This window comes from Sceloporus undulatus, chromosome 1 (assembly GCF_019175285.1).
Source record: "Sceloporus undulatus isolate JIND9_A2432 ecotype Alabama chromosome 1, SceUnd_v1.1, whole genome shotgun sequence".
NCBI classification, from domain to species: domain Eukaryota; kingdom Metazoa; phylum Chordata; class Lepidosauria; order Squamata; family Phrynosomatidae; genus Sceloporus; species Sceloporus undulatus.
Window position 1 is genome coordinate 137806017 of NC_056522.1, and position 21955 is coordinate 137827971.

Here is a 21955-nt window from a genome sequence, read left to right on the forward strand (position 1 = left end):
GCAGAATTCTCCAGTGCTTTAATTCTTCTTCAACATGTGTGTCATAGTCAGTAAGTATAGTTGTGGTGACACTGGAAGAGTAATATCTATTATTTGTGTAACAGCATTATGGATTTCCCCCCAGTATAGCTTTGCTTTAGGGCACCTCCACCACGTATGAAATAATGATCCTACATTATTATTGCACTTCCAACATCTATTTTCAACTGATCCATATATTTTATTCAATTTCTCAGGTGTTATGTACCATCGGTGAAACATTTTTGCAAAGTTTTCTTTTAGATCTTGACATATTTTGAACTTTTGTGTTCTTTCCCATGTTCTTTCCCATTGTCCAATGAAACAGTTTCTCCAGGGTCTAATGCCACTTTAACCATTGTCTCCTTCACCACTTCTTTATCCAAGTCCATCAATAATAAGATCTTGTAATATTTTGCAATGCCATGTCTCGGTTTTTCTGTCCAGCTCCTCTCTCTCAAAATCCTCTAATCTCAGGTCCATTTTAAATCTTTCATATATTTGTTTATATAAAAAACCATTTACAAACACTCTCTTCATCTTCCCATTCTCTCATTTTTATTTCCAATTTCTTGTAGCTAACTACTTTCAGCAGGTGCTTGTATCTTAACCACCTCTTATCGACTTCTTTCCATTGTCCGAAGAAGGCTTCTTCAGGAGATACCCATAAAGGAATTTTTCTATTGATTTTGTTATTGTATTTCCATCATGTTTTTAGCAATGATTTCCTTATCACATGGTCTTTGAATTCTCTGTTTGCTTTCACCTTTCCATACCATAAGAAAGCATGCCATCCAAATCGAATAAAATCCCTTTAATTTCAACAATTTATCATTTTTCAAACAAATCCAATCTGAAATCCAAAACAAACTGCAGGCCTCATAATATAATTGTAAGTCCAGAAGCTCTGAGCCTTCCTTCTTTGTCCTCTTAATCACTGATTTCCACATTATTCTAGGTTTTTTGCCATTCCAAATTTTGAAATTTCTTTTTTGAGAAAGTGGCACTGTTTTGTTGTTTGAAGAAGGTGATGGTGGGACTAACTGGGCAGGTGGGGGGCTTATTTTAAAAATGTAAATTGAGCTTTGGGAATTCATATAAAATGCTTTTAAAAGTATCTAAGGTAAAAGTATCCAAGTAGTTTTTTTAATAACATTTAGGCTGCTGTAGTGGTTTGACCATTGGACTACAACTCTGGAGATCAGGGTTCAATTCCCCACTTGGCCATGGAAATCCACATCACACCCTCTCAACCCCAGAAAACACTATTATAGTTTCGCCTTAGAGGTGTCATAATAAAAAGATAATTGGGATCCTAAGAGAAGTTACTTTATTACTGCTAATGGAATTTACATTTTACTGCCCTTTGTCTCGGTCCCCTCATGGTCAAGAAGGGGAGAGGCCTCTGTCTGAATTGAGATCCCTTCAGAACTAATGGACAACAACAGAAACAACTTCTGATGCAAAATATAGACTGGTGACTCTAACAGCATCACTTTTCTTCTCCTGTATGGTTTCCAAACAAACAAACATATTTTGCTTGATGAAGAGGTGAGTGGAGCTTCAAAAGCTTGCATGATGTATTTTATGCATTTCAGCTGACCAGTAAAAGATTTTGGATATTGTATTTTGCAAAAAGGGAGGGGGGGTAGCTTTTAAAGAGAACATATTGCAGTTATTTCACACAGCTGATAATAATCAAAGGCAAGATATCCCTGAGGAATCATGTCTGTCTTAAACACCGGGGAGTAACTGTTGACTTATATTGCTAAACAGCACTCGGGCTTTTTATCTGGATCTCATCATGTGTAGGGATAGTATAACTAAGAGACTGTTGTAGGTGACCTTAAAGATAACAGAAAATCAGGCAGCATACCATTCCTACAGTACAAAGAACCCAAATATTATGAATTATTTCTGAATTGAATGCAGGATATTACAGTGAAAACAAGCAGAGGTTATTTGGATGCCACTGTAAATGTTTTCCCAGAAGTCCAAAGGAAAGAAAAGTTAGAAGTTGGAAATGAGAGCAGCTCCACTCAGCCCAGGGGCGAAAACACAGAGGTATGGACTTGACTCAACATGAGCCAGATGTTTCATGAGGGATAAGGAGTTTGCTTATCTACTGTACAAAGTTGCATTTCATTTTAAGTTCATCAATTTTGGCATGTGGTCTAGTACAACATGGTTTTTAGTAAGTGTCATGTGTATGATAGTCTCATATTCTCACCTGTTCCAAATCTTTGAATTGGAAACAAATGTAAAGTTTTGGATCTTTTAAAGAGATAAAAACAGGCCGGTCAAACTGCTGAGATACCATCCACATTGTTCTAATCACAGCTGATATACATAGTGCCATTCCCAGGGGCATTTTGTGAAAAGAAACTGCTGGACTGCTGAGAGGAGCCAACTGCTTCTTGGGTGTGGTGGGTAAGGCAACCTGTTCCTTTTATTGTTAAAAGAAAGAAAAGCCCTTGCCCACATAACAACAACAACAATTCTTTCTCACCTATCTTCAATGCTGGAGGCAGTGTGCAATATGCTGAAATACAAAATTCATAAGGTCATGGCCCTTGAAAATTATAGAATTCACCCATCTCCTGAAAGTCACTACATGTTGGCTGGCTTGGCTAGCTTTAAAAGGGAATTAGGAAAATCCATGCTACTATTATTCATCTTTTAGGCTAACTGTGCAAAAGATGTTATAGCATAAGCTTTCGTAGACATGGTCTGCTTTCATCAGATGAAAGCTTATGTTACATCTTCTTTCACATAGTTAGTTTCAAAGGTGCTACAAGATCCCTTTTGCATACTGATATTCCAGACTAACTCACCTATGTTTCTGAATTCTACCCTCATGCCACTAATAGCTGCTTGTTATTCTGAGTATGTATTTTACCTCTAGTATCAAGGACCACTTTTCACCAGGGCCTGGATAAGATAAGTGAGATTGGGCTATGGCTCTCATCTTCTGCTTATAGACTTCCCATGATGCATCTGATTTGCCAAAGTGGGAATTGATTGTTAGATTAAACAGGCCTTTGGCCAGATCCAGTATGGCTCTTCTTACTCCTCCATTCTTCTTTGGGAACATTTGATCCTATGAAAGTGGTAAGAAGTGACCAAGAAATGCCTGACTCAGCTTTGGGTCCTTTTTATAAGTTCCATTTCTGTGACCAATATGCAAAATATGCAAAGTTAGCTCTAATGTGTTGGACAGGTCCATTGGAGTGATAGAAGTCTTGTTAACATAATTACACAGTTTTTGCTAACATAATTACACAGCTTTTGCTAGGTCAGCACTCACAGCTTCCTTTGCAGATCTGACCCTGCCATTTACTACTCAATTGCCTTGTATTCTCCTGAGTTACTGATCCTTCCCCTGACAGTAGTGCTGTCTCTATGCCAGAAAGTATCATCTGTTTCTTCCTCATTTTCTTACTGGCTTATCCCCTCTGCCCTCCCCCAAAAGAGTTCAACAGAGTAGACCTACACTCATCCCCACTTCCTTATAGTTACTGCTTAGATTCCCCTTGCTTCTTCATTTGTCTGCATTAATATATTTCAGAAGGGACTTTAAAGCCCCATTTCCCCTTGCCTCAGCACTTTCTTATGAAAAGGCACCAAGGAGCCAGATATTGACTTGCCACTTCAATGGTAATATTAAATCTGGTCTTGGAGAAAGCTTAGGGAAATATTGGCAGCAGAAGAATGAATTAAGTGCTACTGACCCTATTTAGAACCTGGAAACTTAAAAGAAGGGATTTTATTTGAAGAGAATAAGAGCAAGAGCCAGAGGGAGTGCATGTACTCTCATGTAGGAGATAGGGTGGGTGTTTTTTGTTTTTATTTTGTACTATCCTGATTGTATAGATTGCAGCAGCCGCATATATAGCTTCCCAGTGGCACTGAGGACATCTCCTTGCGAGCGCCTCCTAGTTGCAAGCTCTGCAATTCCCACCATGTGCTCTTTAGGGATAGCACTGTGAGTGTAAATGTACCCAACCAATGGTCACAATGGTATGCTAGGTGGACCACAAAAATGACCCCTACTCCTTTCACTAACACACCAGGAACTCTCATTGGCTATTTTTTTGCTATCTCTTGACAGAGAACACAAGCTACTATAATATAGTGTGATAGCCTACATTTCACTTCTCAGCCCATTTAATGCTTTCCAGCATCTTAGTTTCAATTAAATGGCCTCTTTTCATCCTCAGTGCATCCAGAGGTGCCCTTGCAATGGTGTACCTGCAGATTTCCACAATTGCTCCTAGCTAAACAGACATCCTTTCAAAGTGCTCAGACAGTAACTAGAGTCATCTTAGTGTGCCTTGCTTCACTTTACCATTCTGTAAAATGGAGCCAATGAAGTGCGCTCCTTTTAGATATAGTACTTGGAAAACTGCTGCATGGGGGAGGAAGACACAGTAGCAGAGTTGGACTAACAGTTAGAGCACAGGAAAGGAATGTCCATGGAAATGTTTTAAAATGGATAATTTTTAATGCAGGTTACCTTTTTCCATGTTAAAATATTAAAAATAAAAGTTTTGTACAAATGGCCTCTGCAATTGAGTTGTCATATGTAAAGGGATATGATGAATGTTGATCATTGCTTAATGTTTGTGTTCCTTAGGATTAAGAGAGAATGATGCAGGGCTGCAGTAAATTCGTATAATAGCAGAGAAATACTAATGAAAGAAAGGAGTCCTCACTAGGAAGCAGTAGTAAGATTCTTAGCAGCAATAAAAGCTCCAGTCAGGCAGTTATTTAAAATTACAATGTACATCTCTACTCAGTGAATGAGTGCTGAGCAGTCACAGGTAACACAACTGACCCCTCTGATGACAAGGGGAAACAACGAAATAAATACGTCTGACCTCAGGGTTCCCAGATTTGCATTTTTATGTTTGTGACTTATGGATAGTTTATCTAGCTGTAATCTTTTGCCCCACTGATATAATTCAAACAAGGATATATGTGTGAAAGTGCCATTATTTCAGCACTGCTGTAGGCTTTTGACATTCACACTCCACAGTGAATGTTTCCTGTTCAGAATTAAGAACTGAAATGTTTCCTGGATTTCAGATTGTACATTTGACAGGAACTGGGAGCTGTTCATCTCTTGAGTGCTGAAATTTGCATCTAATGAAGTGTTTATGTGATCATTCTTTCTAATGCCAGTCTTTTAGCTTTAAACAGGCTGGTGCTATAAGTACACAGGTAGCTGGGTCTCTCCCCTCCCTTCTTTTGCAAAAGGCTTAATTTGAAAATAAGTGACTTAAAATCAAAGGCCTTACCTCACCTTTAAAATTTAGCACCAATGTTTGAATATTTTGAGGCATTTGGCGGATGGCAATGCTTTTCAAACTGAAGCATTTCATTTTAAGCTTTGCGAGTGTAGGCTGTAACCATAGTGATCCTTGCATATATAAGCTTTGCCAATGTACTTCAGCTCTTGTATGCAACATGTTTCTCCATAAGCTGGAACTGGCTTTTTTTCTGATGAGTGCTTTTTGACAATCTTTTAAATATATATATATATATTGATTGTGTGAATTTATCCAGAAAAAGATCCTTTACATAAGGCAACGGCATCATAGCCATAGTGGTGAATTTTGCTTTGTTAGGAACATTGGCCTTTTCAACAATGCTGCCCCATCAAAGGTGTCAAAGACTGCCAGCGCATGCATGGGAATCAGTGGGGTTATAGTTGTAAATTGAGAGTCTCTTAATGAATCTGGGGTACTCTCTATAGCACACTGAGGCCAGGTTGAAAAGGACACATTTTATCACATAATAGCCTTTGTGTGAATACAGTATGTCATGCATTTTCTGTTTGAAGATTTTGAGTCCTGTTACAGCACCTGCACATAAGGCAACAAAATGAACAAGATGGTCTTTACTCTGGGAATCATATGCTGGCTCTGTGTCATATCTACATTAGCCCCTGTGTTGCAAAAGCCAATGCCTGCCGTGACTGTGAGAAAAGAGTGGCAAAAGGCCGTTACCTTTTGAAAGAGATCTGATAAAGAGGGTGTAATTTCAAAGTGGTGCCCTGCTTTCTCAAGCCTGTTTTTATACTTGAGAGAGAACGCTCTAAAATGCAAAACTGTTCCACATACTAGTTGAAACAGCCTCTTAAAAGAGGATCATTTCTTTGTCAAATGTTTTCATTAGTATGCTATTTATTTTTTCTTTCAAAGCTACAACAATTGGACAAATTAATCACAGCTTTCCCAGCTTTTGAATGGCAAAAGTTGGCTGTTGCTTCCAGCAAGTTGTTGACATAGCACATATGGGTATTTAAATATAGTGCTCTTTGGTTCCTAGGACAGCAGAAGGTGAGGCCATGAGATAATGACTCTTTTGGTCTTTGAGAAAACCATTAACAGTTGGCTCTTGTGTGATGCTTTCCACCTGAGATTTTCCAGGGTTTGCCTGAATACATTCAAAAACAGAAACAGAATAAAAGTAAAACAACAACAACATGCTTGTTTGATCATGTAGAGCATGCTTGATTCCATTACATGCTGCCTTTAATTTACCTTTAATTTATTAGAATACCTTTAATTTATTAGAACAGGGAGAGGAAGCTTTGTCCTGTTGTATTTACATTCGTGGTGTTTGGGTTTTTGCCAAATGAGTGGTGAAGATTATTGTCTGATGGTATTTTAATTTTATAGCATAGGTTGGATGTACTGTGTGGCAGGTAATACAACTATGGGTAATGAGATAATGAGTCCCTGATTTGCACAGAGGGTGCTATGAAGTTACATTTCAGAAGTATTGGATTGGATGGGACTAAAGTTATCTTGTCTGACATCCTGTTTGTGACATACCTATGGGTAACTGAAAGTCATATCTTTGCATGCCCCCCCTCCCTTTTTTGGATATGCTATATCGCGCTATTCCACACCTTCATCTGCCCCCAGAACTCTTCACTTACTTTTCTGTGGATGAATTGCCTGCTTGTACCAATTTAGTGGCTGAGTTTGGGCAAAGAAAGACAGCCAGGCAGCTGTGTTCCTGAAGTCAGGTACACAGCACAGTAGGCATCTTCCTGAAACCCAGAAGGACCATGCCGTCCTCATATGTTTGGTTGCAGGAACACAGACCAAGGTTGACCACATCCACATCTGCCCCAGCCACTAAATGGCTGTGAGATGTGAGTGACCTAACTGTAGTGTAGTGTAGTGTAAGTGAAGCATGTGGAGATGAGGAAGGGAGTGGAGTCACACCTTTATACTCCGCCAGCATAATGTAGGAACTTGTTCAACAGTGTTGTGTTGGGTTATATATTCTCGTCCAAAGTTAATATTTTCATGCAAACTTTCACAGGATTTTGTTAGAAAATTTGCACCTTAGATCATCTTCTCATCAAATTTACCTAGAGAGGTAACAAAACAGTAATGAATACACTTTGTAATGAGTAATGAGAATGAATTTTTTTAACACTTCAGTGAATACATTTCTTTAAAAGACATTTTTCTTTCAAATTTTGTGGTATGATGTTTAACATATTCTAGGGATTGTGATCATTGTTATTGCCACCATTATTCCTTTGCTAAGAGGCAAAGGTTGTGTGTTATTCTGACCTGTCTCCATGCCAATTTGTTCTTTAGCCAGAGCCCTGTGATAGCAGCCCACAGGCTGAAAGCTTGTTGGATGGCACCTCTTAAGCCACCAGCTCATGATGTGAGAGCTATTTGCAGCTGCAACTTTAAAAAACAGATAAATCATTGTTCATTCTCTAGGACTGAAGTTGGATGACCACCATTGATCATTTTCTGAAGTGCAGTGTGTTAGGCCTCATGAAGACAGAAGGTAGCATTAAGAATCTTTAGATGGTTATACAGCCCATAGTCTGATGATTTTGAACATTTCCAGTAACATGTAATGCATTATTTCAGCCTGTCCAATATATTGTTGGTTCCAGACTAGTAATAAAGGTCTTGGCCTTCATTGGACAAAACCCAGACAAATTTCTCTGTGAGGATTTCACTCCATTGCTATTTATAACCATTAGGAAATTATTAGCAGATTGCTGTGTCTGCTTCATTATTCTCTCTGTGAGCCTTATTTCTGGGGTTGTAAATTACAAAGCAAAGTGTTACAAAGCAATGTAAGATTTCCACTCAGCATTTAATAGGTTGATGTATATTATCCCATTGCTGTGTTTCAGATTTTGTGTTGAGTGCCGGTTTTAGTCTTATGTAGCCATCCGACTAGGGTGATAAACAGCAAAAGTTCGATTTGCTCTCTTTGATGTATCCCCCCCTCCATGCAGTATACAGTTTGAAAGCATAACAAAGAATGTCAATCTGTAGGGGGTTTTGTGGAGGGGGGTTGTGTATTTGCATGCTTATTGTGGCTTCTCATGAAAGGAGGGTTAGTTGTGGCTGATTAGCTGTAGCTCCTTATGGAATAGAGGAGAAGTTATAACAACAGCCAACGTTTAGAACAGCACTAACCAAAATAATATTGCCAGTCTCCAAGCCATTGGCTGTCAGTCCCTGGAAAGTTTCCAAGAAAGAAAGAAACCATTTTGGCCAATGAACATAAATATGGTGGTACTGGTTCTGGACACAATGAGGGCAGAGGAGGAATTGCTGGTTCCCTACACCAAATAGTTTGAAATGCACTGATTAGGGGGAGAAATTCCTATTACATAATCTCTTAATTTTCATTTAGTATGTTCCTTGATATGCTTATCAATATATTTAATTGCTTAAGCAAAATTTATGTCCTACTTTTTACATCAGGCCAAGCAACCTCATGGCTCCAGTTGTTTGGGATTCTAACTTCCATAACACCAGTTAACAGCCAGGAATTCTGGGTGTTCTGGTCCAAAATATATGGTCATAAAAACAGTTGTGAGTCCTAACTATTGCAAAAAGGTAAAAGTAAAGGTAGTCCCTTGACATGACTGTCTACTTGTAACCAGCTTTAGGGGGTGGTGCTCATCATTGTTACTAAGCCAAAGAGGCAGTGTTATCCAAGGACTGCTCTGGTGGTCATGTGGCCGGCATGACTGTACCAAACACTGTTACCTTCTCACTAAAGTGGTAACTATTTATCTACTTGCATTTGCATGCTTTCAGACTGCTTGGTTGGCAGAAGCTGGGACTAGTGACAGAAGCTCAACCCATCATGTGGCACTTGGGCCTCAAACTGCCAACCTTCCAATCATAGAATCATAGAATAAGAGAGTTAGAAGAGACCGCAAGGGCCATCCAGTCCAACCCCTGCCATGCAAGAAATCCAAATAATAGAATCATAGAATCGTAGAGGTGGAAGAGACCACAAGGGCCATCCAGTCCAACCCCTGCCATGCAGGAAATCCAAATCGAAGCATCCCCAACAGATGGCCATCCAGCCTCTGCTTAAAGACTTCCAAAGAAGGAGACTCCACCACTCTCTGAGGGAGTTTGTTCCACTGTCCAACAGCCCTTACTGCCAGGAAGTTCCTCCTAATGTTGAGGTGGAATCTCTTTTCCTGCAGCTTGGATCCATTGTTCCTGGTCGTGTTCTCTGGAGCAGCAGAAAACAAACTTGTTCCCTCCTCATTGTGATCATCAGAACTGGCATCTTAACCACTAAGCCACCACATCCCTTGTATTGTAGACTTTTGTAGACCCATTGAATTAATACCAGATAGCAAGGCAACACTTACTGGTACGTAAAATCTGTTAGTTCAATAGGCTTGCTCTAGTTGGAACTAGCAGTTGAATTTAGGTATTACAGCTCCTCAGGTTTCCTATAAGGACAATACTTCAACCGCCTTTCCTATGAAACTAATAATTAATTGCACAATGTCTACTTTAACAATTTGATCCCATGAAGCCATAACCTTAGCATAGGCTTAAATCATTACTAAGAACTCAGCAGCTGCCTTAATTTTGACGCATGCCAGCCTACATTCTTTCTGAATGTGAATGCCTGGTTGCTGTTATACTGTATAGTGTTTTCCTATCTTTAGTATACATTTAGGATGAATTAGGGGGAGAATCTATCCTAGTATTCCTGATGTGAGCCTGTGCCATCATGAGCTAAACTTAGACAATGATTGGCAGAATCTTTGATTTCTAATTATACCATGCCCCAAAACTGTCTTGAACGTTGGGTGTTAAATAGTTTCTTGAGAACAAAGCAATTCCCTGAAGATTTACTGAAAGTTAACCTTGGCAATAACAGGAAGGTTTGGGCTCCCTTGCTGTGTTCACTTACCAGAATTAGAATCAAATTCCAACTCATTCTTGTTCATTTATCTGAAGTTTTAAAAACTCCAAAACTAGTACAATTTTTAAAATTGCAGATCAGAGAGGAGCTGGAATTCCAGTCAGAGAAGACCCATTCAATGAACTGGGGAATGATGAGTCAACACTGATTCAATTGGTCTTTTCTAGTCAGAAATAGCAGGATTTAGGCCAAAACACAGTACCCAACCAGTTTCTTCCTCCAACAGAAGGACATATGTTAGCAGAATATGTCCCTCTTGTTCTGCCCATGCCTTCTTACATTTGTTCTGAGGCATTTTGGGATGCTCTGGAGCAGATGTGGGGTGACTCAAGGAAGAGCTGAAAAGAAGACGTGCAAGCGGACGTCAGATTGTGCATAGTTGGCTGTAACCCAGAAAACTTTAATTATTTTTGTGCATTCTTATTTTAATATGAATGTAATAGTTGGTGGGGAATTCCCATCAGATTTAGCCACTTTCTATTCTATGAACATTGATTCTTCTTTTATTTTTGCCCATTAATTCTTATGGAGCATGAAATTGAAAAGCCTGCTTCCATTCTCCCTCCTTTTGTGTTCAATATTGTTGCATATAGGAGAACAGTAGTTTCAAACTGTTCTATAGTTTATTGTCTTCAGAAACATCCATTGTTATATTTATATTCTGAACAAAACACCAGTCACTGCAGTTTGCTGTTAATTGTTAGATTATTGAATTTTGTGTGTGGGGGGGAAGGGAGTTAGAAAGGAAAATAACCTCAGATTGTTTTATGCATCTGAGTAACATGTATTTGCAAAGGTCCCAACAAGGACATTGGGAAGATAAATGAGGTAAAAGAGCAACTAAAGTAATTACGACTAGATGTTTGGAAGTTGTCCCTGAAAACTACCCCCGTATTTTTAAAAAATGTTTTAATGCTATTTTAAAACCATTTTAACTTGTTCTTTTTAATAGAAATTTTATGTATTTAATTGTGTTTGTCTTTAAAATGTTGAATGCTACCTTGGATCCCATGCTGGGAGAAAGGTGAGATATTAAATAAATAAATAATAAATATAATATAGATGTCCCAGAAAACCTTGTGATAGGGTTGCCATAAGTCGGAAACAACTTGAAGGCACACAACAACAACAGTGTATAGATAGTACAGTATTGCATTCGTATGAAATTGATCTAAAGCAGTAGCAGTAATGGAGCTGATGGTGATAATGGTATGGTGGTGATATTACTGAGGGATTTTTTTGTGTACTAACTCAGGTCCGAAACAGATGGGCCAAATAGAGTGGCTTCCAGACACTTCAGAGGCATGGCATTTACATGACTCCCTTGACATAGTTGAAAGCTGCTCTGAGGCAACATAAAGCAGCCAGCAAAAGGAGCAATAAAAACTGCTCTTGCCAGCAGCCCTGAACCGCTCCTAGCCACTGGTTTGCTTTGCCCCTATGATATAAGATCTCAGGAGAACCTGACAATTGTATGTTGTTTGTGATTAAAAGACCAGTGGAGAACTGTTGATATATTTGTAGTATTTGCATGCAACTAAGGAAACAGGTGAAAGGGATCAACTGGTTTCACCTTTAACAAATCACCAGTTTTCAGTTCTCTTCTGACTAAAAGAAAAAAGTCAGAACACTCAGCATATGCATGGATGTTTTACAGAGTCTGTAAAGGATAAGAGTGTTTATTTTCCTGCTGTCCTTTTTTAAAAAAAAATCATAATAGTAATGTGGCTCTCAAATAGATTGACATCACGGGTTGTTTGGATGTGTAGATGTCTCAAACAGAACTAGAGGATTGTTTTCTGCTCAATTTTACTGAGGGGTTGTGTTTTCAATGTCAGTGGACTGGCAAATCCACTCTGGGATTTAGCCTAACCTTTAAAGGACCTAAACAAGGTGCTTGAACGTATTTTGTGTATAGATTTCAGCAAACTAGATAGCTATTTTAAGTCTGGACTATAACTTGGAGTGAACTTACCCACTCACTGATATCAGATCTGCCAGTGACTACAACTGGATGTATGCACTTGGCAAAGTGATGAGTTAATTCTTGTTGTAGTAAGCCTGACCTCCATATATGCAGGATCAGTAGCTGTAGTGTCACTTACCCACACATGGAAAAAAAGGTCTCTCTAGCATCTGGAGGTACTCCAGTGTGACTCTGTGGTCAACCTCTGGCAGAAATACAGTGTTCAGCGTTATCATTATTTCTTGCTATCCACTGTAAGTCTGGGAATGTATTCCCCACAGACACAGGGGGTAAGACTTTATATCCATATAGAATTAGATTAATATAACTTTGTTTACAACTATATGAATATTTTTTGTATCACCGCTCAATAAGTATTGTCCTATCTTTTTATATATTATATCCCAAGTGTATTTATATTTGTTTTCAGCTCCTGAGGAAGACTGCTATTGCTAGGATGGTTGAAACATGTTGGGCTTTTTAAACACTAATAAACAGTTGACCATCTCTGAAGATGCCAGCCACAGGTGCTGGCGAAACGTCAGGAATAAACTCTTCTAGAACATGGCCACATAACCCGAAAAACCCACAAAAAACTATAGTTGACCATCTTTTATCATGTAGAGCTTGTCTCCTCTTTGTTGGCTCCAGAAATGAATGACCAGGCTAAAATAATATGTATCAGTGATGGAGCCCTCATAACCTTGAGGTTCTAAGGCCAGCTGTTCTTACCAGAGTCCCAGGTAGTTTCATCTTCCATTGGATCACCCACACATATAGTGCCTCTCCACTATTTGGAGCTTATCACACTAGTGAGATTCTGCTGGAAAATAAGAGTTAAGATTTAAACAAACAAACAAACACCCCCCAAGAAATGCCCAAAGTTTATTACACAATGTCGCAGTTAATGTAAAGTAACGTGATGTTAATCCAAACACAAAGCAGAGAAAACCGGCAGCTTTTTACTTTTGGAACCACCCAAAATAAAAAAGGTGCCATTTTTCTCTGCTTTGCGTTTGGATTAACGTTGCGTTATTTCACTTGGGCAGTCCCCTAGTGTGATAAACTAACTGAATTTGCAAGTTTGGTTTAAATTCAAATGTACTTTAAATTGTGTTTAACTCCTGTTTTCCCACAAGATCTCTCCTAGTGTGATAAAAAGAACATGTTGGCTGCAAGTGAAAAGAAGTGAGCAGGAAAGAGGAGGAAGAGCCAGTCCTGACTGGCACACCTGGCTATTTCTCTAATCCCTAGTCCTACTATGGCAATTTTTAATCAAATGTAATAATAGTCTCAATATAATCTCGGTTATGATATCTACATATCTGTAGATATGTTTCTTAATTTTATGTATGGTACCAAATTGAAATACACAGCCTTAGCAGCATTCTTTGTAAGGTGGCAGTATTCAGATGAAAGCACTCTCTGTAATATGTAATATGTAGAGGAGGGGCCCCATATAGAGATTTCCCATAGTCCTAACATACATCAGAACTCCCACCTGTGCATGCTATGCATAGGCAGCATTCATAAGTGGGAGTTGGACTAGAACTCTGGGGGAACAGTGTTCAAATCCTCACTTGGCCATGGAAAGAATGTTATGTGACCCAGGACACATAACATTATCTCAGCCTCAGAGGGAAGGCGTTGGAAACCCCCTCTGAACAAATCTTGCCAAGAAAACCCCATGATAGGTTCACCTTAGGGTCATAATTAATTGGAAACATCATGAAGGCACATAACAACGAATCTATGGGTGTATGGTAGATACTGTTGAAGATGCAACTGGCAGCCTTCTGTTCTGAACTCTTCTCTGGAACAGAAATTTAAAAACAAATAATTCTGAGGAGTGTCTTAAAAGAGGAGCAGCACCTTTTTTCTCAAATGGATGAAGTGTTTCCATTAACCTCTTGGAGTTAGCAGTGAACAATGTAGACCTTCAGCACCACCATTATTTAATTTCACATAGGTTGAAGACACTAAATGTGATCCAAAAGAAGTAGAACAAGAAAAGATCAAGCCACCCACACCTTGAACTCTGACTCAGATTAGTAGTCATGATAACCCTGAAAATAAATGGAGAACAAATGTTTTACAGTGGGCAGACGAAGCTTCAAGATATGGACAGCCTTGACTCATGGGATCAGCCATTCCCATGCTAGATGGCACAATGTGTTCCTGAGGGATTGTTAGGTGTCTTAGTGCAAAAATATATTTTTTCTAAGCTCTCGGTGAAAAGGTAGTGGAAATGACTAATTTATCTCCTTCCCTCATGGCACATCTCAAAGTTTTTAACTTGCATGCCACAGAAAGTGGTTTATAACCCAATAACATTTGTGCTTAACGGCCTAAACTGCTTCTTCATTATCTTTGGTCCTCAGTCAACAATGGGACCTGAACTGTCCAAGTAGTGGATTGCTGAAGAATAAACCTCTGGATGGGTTTTCCATAGTCTTAACATAAGCACTCAAACCTAGTGACAGAACTGTTGCCCAGTGTGGTTAGGATTTCCTCAGGAAAGGTCTGGTAGTAACTCCTTTGGACCAGTTTCAGTGGTCCACTGTGCTGACAGAAGCAATGAAGAACAGGGATGAATGTGTCACAAGAAGCACTCTGCTTGATAAATTTGGTCATTGACCACAGTACTGAGTGTCCAATTGACTGTAGTACATTTAGTTGTCATCCCCCCCCCCCCGCCCCATTATCTATAGTATATTTCACTGATGTGGATGTGTACATGTAATCACCCATTGAATAATAACTGGAAGATCCACAGTTTTCCCCATCCATGCAGGGTCCCAGATGGGAAGGGTCCACTGTACTTTTGCAATTTTAACTCAGTTTGTATCACTTAAGGTCAGCTGAAGACAAAGGGGGAAAGTGGGAGGAGGAGAAGGAAACAGGGACATTTAAATCTGGGCGGTGATTGGGTGAGAGGAGGATGATAAAGAAGAATAGCCACATCCGCCCTTAGCTGTCCTATTTCATTTTGTTTGTTTAAATTGTTTTAATGGTTTAACTATTGTAACTGTTATTGTGTTTTATTATTATGTAATGGTGGGGGTTGTATGGGGACAGTATAATGTGACTATTTTTTATATTTTGTATTTTTATTCTAGGTTGTAATATTGTTAATTGTTTTATTATCATTTCTATTGTAATCCTCCTTCATTCCTCCAGGAAAAGGCAGAATATAAATAAATATAATAATAATAATAATAATAATAATAATAATAATAATAATAAATTTTTATTTGTATCCCGCCCCTCTGAGAACAATCGGGGCAGCTAACAAAGTTAAAAATACAGCACATATAAAATCCCTGGTGCCCTCCCCTCCTTAAAAAAGTATTAAATCCAATGCAGAATTTAAAAACAAACAAACAAACAAAACATACAAGTTAAAAACTGACCAGAAGCTCAACATCACTCAGCAAACAATCAATGGGAGTGGCAGTATCTTATTCCCAGACGTTTTTCTGAGGCCGGGTTCTCTATTCTGGGAAGGCCTGCCGGAAGAGATCCATCTTAACAGCCTTTTTAAAGCTGTCTAAGGATGTAAGTAGACGGATCTCATCCGGCAGGCTGTTCCACAGTCTGGGGGCGACGATGGAAAATGCCCTCTGGGAGGTAGCCAAGAGCCTAGATTTTTGTGGCTGAAGTAGGCCTCTCCCAGAGGAGCGGAGTGCGTGGGGAGGATTATAGGGGAGAAGGCGGTTCCAGAGATAGTTTGGACCCAAGCCATTTAGGGCTTTAAATGTGATAACCAACACCTTGTACTGGGTCCAGAAGCTAATGGGCAGCCAGTAGAGGGACTTTAGAACTGGGGTAATATGGTCTCTCCTGGATGTTCCAGAAATTACTCTGGCTGCCATATTCTGTACTAGTTGCAGTTTCCAGACCAAGCACGAGGGTAGCCCCATGTAGAGCGCATTACAGAAGTCTAGACGTGAGGTTACCAGTGCGTGCACAACAGTCTCAAGATCCCATACTTCCAGAAAAGGGCTCAGCTGGCGTATCAGCCGAAGCTGATAACAGGTGCTCCTGACTGTCGCATTTACCTGGTTCGACATCAGGAGCGACGAGTCAAGGAGCACCCCCAGACTGTGAACACAGTCCTTGATGGAGAGTGTCATTATTATTATTTATTATTATTAAAAACTGCTGAAAAAGTGGGACTGTCCCTGCCAAATTAGGACAGTTGGAAGATATGCAGGGTACAAGCAAGGGCTTGGGACAGCATGTGATCCATGGGCTTAACTTTGACCATTCCTAGTATATATCTATAAGGGTTCCTGCTTTCTTGGGTGTGAAGCTGGCTGGGATTGTTTGTGAGCTCTATCCCTTAAATGTGCAACCCATGCCTAGAGATGTTTGTGGAACTTGATCTTTGTGATCTCTGCCTCCATGGCTGATTTACAGATTGGAACCTAGTTTTCCACTGGTCTTTGGATCTCCTGAGTGTTCAGATATAGGTCTTTACTCCAAACCCACCCCCTTGAAATGCACCTTTTGCAAAAAAATAAATAAATAAATACTTATTTAAATATGCATTTGTATGCAAATTTCTTTGCAAATTAAAATAGCAACAAAGGTAACAACAGTAACTGCAGATTAATGCAGAAATGTGATGGAATAGACCTAGGAGTGAGGACATGTGAATGGGACACAGGCCAGACATGAAATGGATGTGTTCATCTCTAATCGTGACTGAAAGCTTAAAGTGTGGAAAACTGTCACCTCTGTACCTCCCATGACAACCACTGCAGCTGGAAGCAATGGCTGTGTGAAAGTTTGAACAAACCTATCAATCACACTCTTTTGCCGCAAGCCCTAGAAGGGGTCAGGGAATTGGCTCTTAACATCCTGTTAGAACATAGGTTGGTTATTTTCTAGCCCCCTCCCCCAAAAGCACACCATTGCTCATCAAATGTATCTTATTTAGCATTACCAGTAAGAGGTCAAGAGGAACCAACAGGGACTTATTTCCCCTGCCCAATTCACTGTATAGGTCATCTGCTAAGGCAATCAAAGCTGCCTCTGTCTCATAGCCAGGACTGAAGTCAGATTGAAATGGATCTAGATAAACTATGCCCTCCAGGTACCCCTGGAACTGGGAGACTACCACACATTCTAGAACCTTGCACAACAAAGGGATTTTGGAGACTGGATGACAGTTTCTCCAATATGGTGGATTGCAGGAAGAATTATAGTGGCCTCACCACAGCCTCTTTTAGGCATAATATAAGCCTGCCTTGCTGTAGCAAGGCACTGACCACTCCCTCTACCCAATCAGCCAGTCTCCCTCTAGTTTTTTTTTAATAGGCCTGGGAGGCCATGAGTCCCATATGCATATGGCGACTCTCACCTCTTCTTCTCAACATCCTCATGTCCAGTGACACAGGGCGGGTAGATGCCAAGGTTACATCCACCAGAGCTGTATCAAATACAACGTCCAAGTCAGAGCAGATCCAAGTGATTTGATTTACAAATTGCAGAGCAAATTATTCACAGCAGGCTACTTAGTGATTTCCATACTGCTCTTGTGGGGCAGAGTGTAAAAGGCCCTTGATCACTGAGACAGCTCCATTGAATGGCACTGTGCAGATGCAATGGCGGCAGGAAATAAGGATTTATTCACTGCCGCAGCATAACTTTCTAATGAGCCTTAGCCTGTGTTTTGATTGGACCTACAGTTTTCCAACATCATCGCTCTTGTCCCACTTGTTTCATCACTGGCAGCTCACTAGTGAACCAGGGTGCTCACTTGGCTCCACTCCATGGGAGAGGATGTTTAGATGCAATCATTTCCAATGCCCTGGCAATTTCTCTATTCCACAGATCAACCAGGCTTTTGGCAGAATCACCTGCTGAGGCAACAGGAAACACCCCAAGAGACACCAGGAATCTGTTTGGATCCATAAGCTTCCTGGGGTAGGCCATCTGCAGAGACTCTGAATTCCAGAAAATCTAAAACCCAACAGATAGTGAGTTGTGCATGACTATAAAATTTATATAGACAATTCCTTCATCATCCTACCTTGGACAGAATTCTAGATCCCAAGTGCAACATTTGTTGGCACTAGATTCTACTTAGGACAGACCCATGGTTATGGAGGATATGAAGTCCTGAGCTGCTCCCAATAGAGAGGTTTCGGCATGGATATTGAAGTCCCCCAAAACTGAAGGGATTCTAACACCACTGCCAAGACCAACTCAGCCAGCTCAAGAAGTGAGCTTCATGAGCAGTGAGGTGGGTGGTACACCAACCAAATCCCTATTTTGTCCCACCCACTCACATTTAAGTACACACAATCAAACCTAACAGACTGTGGTACGGGTTACCTGGTGAGGGAGATGGAATCCCAATGGAGCACCACAACTCTACCTCCTTGTCCCTCAGACTTTGCTTGCTGCTCCATAGAGAAGTCAGGTGGACAAAACTGGAAGAGGTTAAACTCCTCACCTTCATCCTGCCAGAACCAGGTTTCTGTAAAATAAGCCAGGTTGGCATACTTATCCAAAATCAGGTCCTGGATCAACTGTTTGTCCATTTATCAACCTAGCATTATTATCACCTGGTGTTGCAGCCTTCAAACAATAGACATGAGTGAGACTGTGAATTCGCTTTTATGTTTGGTTGGCAGTACTTCAGTACCATTCATACCTGCTATCTAAGCTTTTGAATCCAGCTACAGGAAAAACTGAAGCAAAATTACTGAAACTTTAAATACCAGAGCCAGCCTTATCATTAGGGAGACCATCCCAAGTATGCTGAGAGTCAGGAAATAATAAAAATAAAATAATAATAATAATAATAATAATAGTAATTATTATTATTATTATTATTATTATTATTATTATTATTATTATTATTATTATTATTATTATTATTATTGGTGCCAGTCTGTTTTTATGGCCAGGTTAGAGGAGCGGTGTTTCTGGGAAGTTCTGTTTCCATTGCCAAAATCACTTGGCTGGCATTGGGTGTCAGTGTGCACTCTGACTTGGGTGAAGCAAAAGTTGGAGGAACCATTTGCAACAAGGAGCAAATATCTTAGGTTGGACCCATAAGAAACAGTTTCTTAACCCACACAACAACAAATCAGGGACAGTGGGAGAGGAAAAGGCACAAAAGATGATATTGTCAGAGGTAGGTCATGGGAAGGGGATATTTCCCCTGTGTTTTATTTGGACAAAATAAATAAGTAATGCATGCAACCTGAATCTGAACCCACATCTTAACCACCCACTCAAGACTACCTTTGCTTTTGCAAAAGATTTGGAGAGGACAGAATGGACAATAGATTCAGCCGTGCAATATTGGCTCAAGGATGTGTTGCTTTCACCATGAGAATACTTACAAAACAGTGTCTTTCTTGGCACTGAAGTTATGATAAAACCAACAAACCAAGTCTAGACCATGTGAAACTCACCCCATCAACCAAGCTACCAATATTGTAGGATGTCTGAACAAGTACATCAGTGTTCATCATCCACTCTGGCCCCTGCCATGCAAGTAGGTACAATTAAAGCACCCCTGAAAGATGTCTGTCTAACCTCTGTTTAAAAAATTCCAAAGATGGAGAGTTCACCCCTACCCCCGAATCAGACCATTCCACTGCTGAACACCTCTTACAGCAAAGAAGTTCTTTCTGCTGTTAAGATGGAATCTCTTTTCTTGTAATTTGAATCCATAAAACATTAAAAAAAAGAGCACACACAGCAAGTGCACATTTTTACTACATGCAGAAGCTTTTGGGTTTTCTTGTCAGTGGTGAGATGGGTAAAACAGATAGAATGTTGCTCTTTTGCTGGATGGAAGCACTATAGCTCCCATGTGTGGATGGACTTCTTTTAGCCTAGTTGTTGCCCAGAGCTTTCTGAAATGCAGAACAACTGCAAAGATGTCAGTTTATGGGGTTGGATGATAGGTATCTTCCTAGCATCTCTAACTAGAACACAACTTCTCTTCTCCTCTCCTGAACAGTGCCAGGCAGTTTTCTCGGGACTCGTTGTTCATTTGCAGCTCTTCAGTGAACGATGTCAGATTCATGGCTACACAGCACTCGAAGAAGCTGTTGCTGCTGCTCTAAATGGATGGGGCCCCATCCACCCCCCACCCCCACCCTTGCCCACTCAAATATTATAAAGATTTGTTTCGTCAGTGGCCATGACGTTGTGTAGGAAGTTGCCCATTTATGGAGACTAGAGCAAATGATATCATCACAATAGGTGGCTCCTCTCTACATAGGGATCATTTGTGAAATGAGATTACAGGCATTTATCTGGAAAACAGGAGGCAGAGGCACCTGGTTTATGTAATTGATATCCTGGGGAATAATGCTCCACAGTCATCAAGACAGATCATCTCCCCCACCCCACCTACCCCTGGTGATTTGATTATGTGGGGAGAAACCACTCTCCTTGCCTCTTTTTTTGCCTGAGCAAAAAAACAAAAAGGAAAAAAACACCCTTATCCACATGGAATAAGCTCCAGACCATGTTTTCTCTTGTGCTTGAATATATGGGACATGCATTGCAATCCTATGCTTGCCACACTGCTGCAGTGTAGATGTTTTGCAGAGCTGTGTAGCAGGCTAGGCAAAGCTGGGACTCACCAGGTTCTTCCTAGGATACATAGTTCAGTCTCTCTGGCCTTGGTATCTTTCTCTTTCTGTTTTTTAAAAAACCATGAATCTGAATCCTTCATTGATTGCATATTTTTCCCGATCTGTGTGAGGCTTCATGCTCTGTGCCTGGATGCTGCCTGCAGTACAGCAAGAGGCTTGAATACGGTAAGTCAGAGATGACTCAATTCTTACTCTCTTGCCTCCTGTGTATACTTTCATTCTATGCTATGCTGTGACACAAGGATGCTGTGTGTGTGTGTGTGTGTGTGTCTCAAGTAGAGGGGTACCAACTTAATTAGCCCTTCTCTCGTTAATTTGCAACAGCTTCTCTCTCTCTCTTTCTCTCTCCCCCTCCCCCAGTACTTTGCACCATGTTTTCCCCTTCCTCCCTGCAAGCAAAGAGCCCTCCTGTCTTCAAGTAAAATGCAATGGATTTTACAATTATTTCAATCTTCCTGAATTGCTTGGCATCTCTTGTCCGCAGGAACAGATTGGAGCAAGACACATATTAAGAAAAAGTACCGAACTTAACAGGTGATGTGGGATGGGGGAAAGGGAAAGGGACAAGTTCAGCCTATGTAATATGTAATTCGTAAGTGAGAACTCATGCTAAGATGTACACTTCTTTTACAGAAAGTCTGTACCGTAGGCGTTGCTGGTTTTTGGTATTCTTTTTAATAAAAATGGGGACCTTTATCTGCATTCCCTTTCAGTGGAAGTGGAGGCAGTAGTTTTGAAAGCTGCACCTGACAAAATGAAATGAAAACCATTCTTCTTTGTAATGCAGGATGCAGAGGATGACGATAATGACCCCATAATGCAGGGTGCAGGTGATGATACGTCTGATCAAATGCATTAAATACCATAAATGAAAGGTGTGTGTGTGTGTGTGTGTAAGAAGTGGGTGGTGATAGAGTGAGTTGCTACTGTTGTATTGCAATGATGCCACAATAGATTTTGTCTAAAGAATGCTAGCACTGTGATTTTGACAATGGCTGAAATTCCACTAATAATGAGGTTGCTACTTCATGAATTATAAAGGGGATGTCATACTGTGCAAGAATTGCTTGAGAAAGAGTACAGTGGAGGGGTCTTT

General features: G+C 40.2%; 1 protein-coding gene across 2 annotated transcripts in view; it reads left to right on the forward strand.

Annotated features, from left to right (window-relative positions):
• The window catches only part of DLGAP2 (DLG associated protein 2), a 587254-nt gene that overhangs the window by 162797 nt on the left and 402502 nt on the right, over positions 1-21955 (forward strand). Inside the window, exon 1 of one of the 2 annotated variants that reach the window (XM_042444842.1) lies at positions 20964-21024. The exons of the other annotated variant lie outside the window; for it this stretch is intronic. The gene's annotated coding sequence lies outside the window, so the exon portion shown is untranslated. Of the gene's footprint in view, positions 1-20963; positions 21025-21955 lie in introns of those variants that run through there. 2 annotated transcript variants of the gene reach the window in all.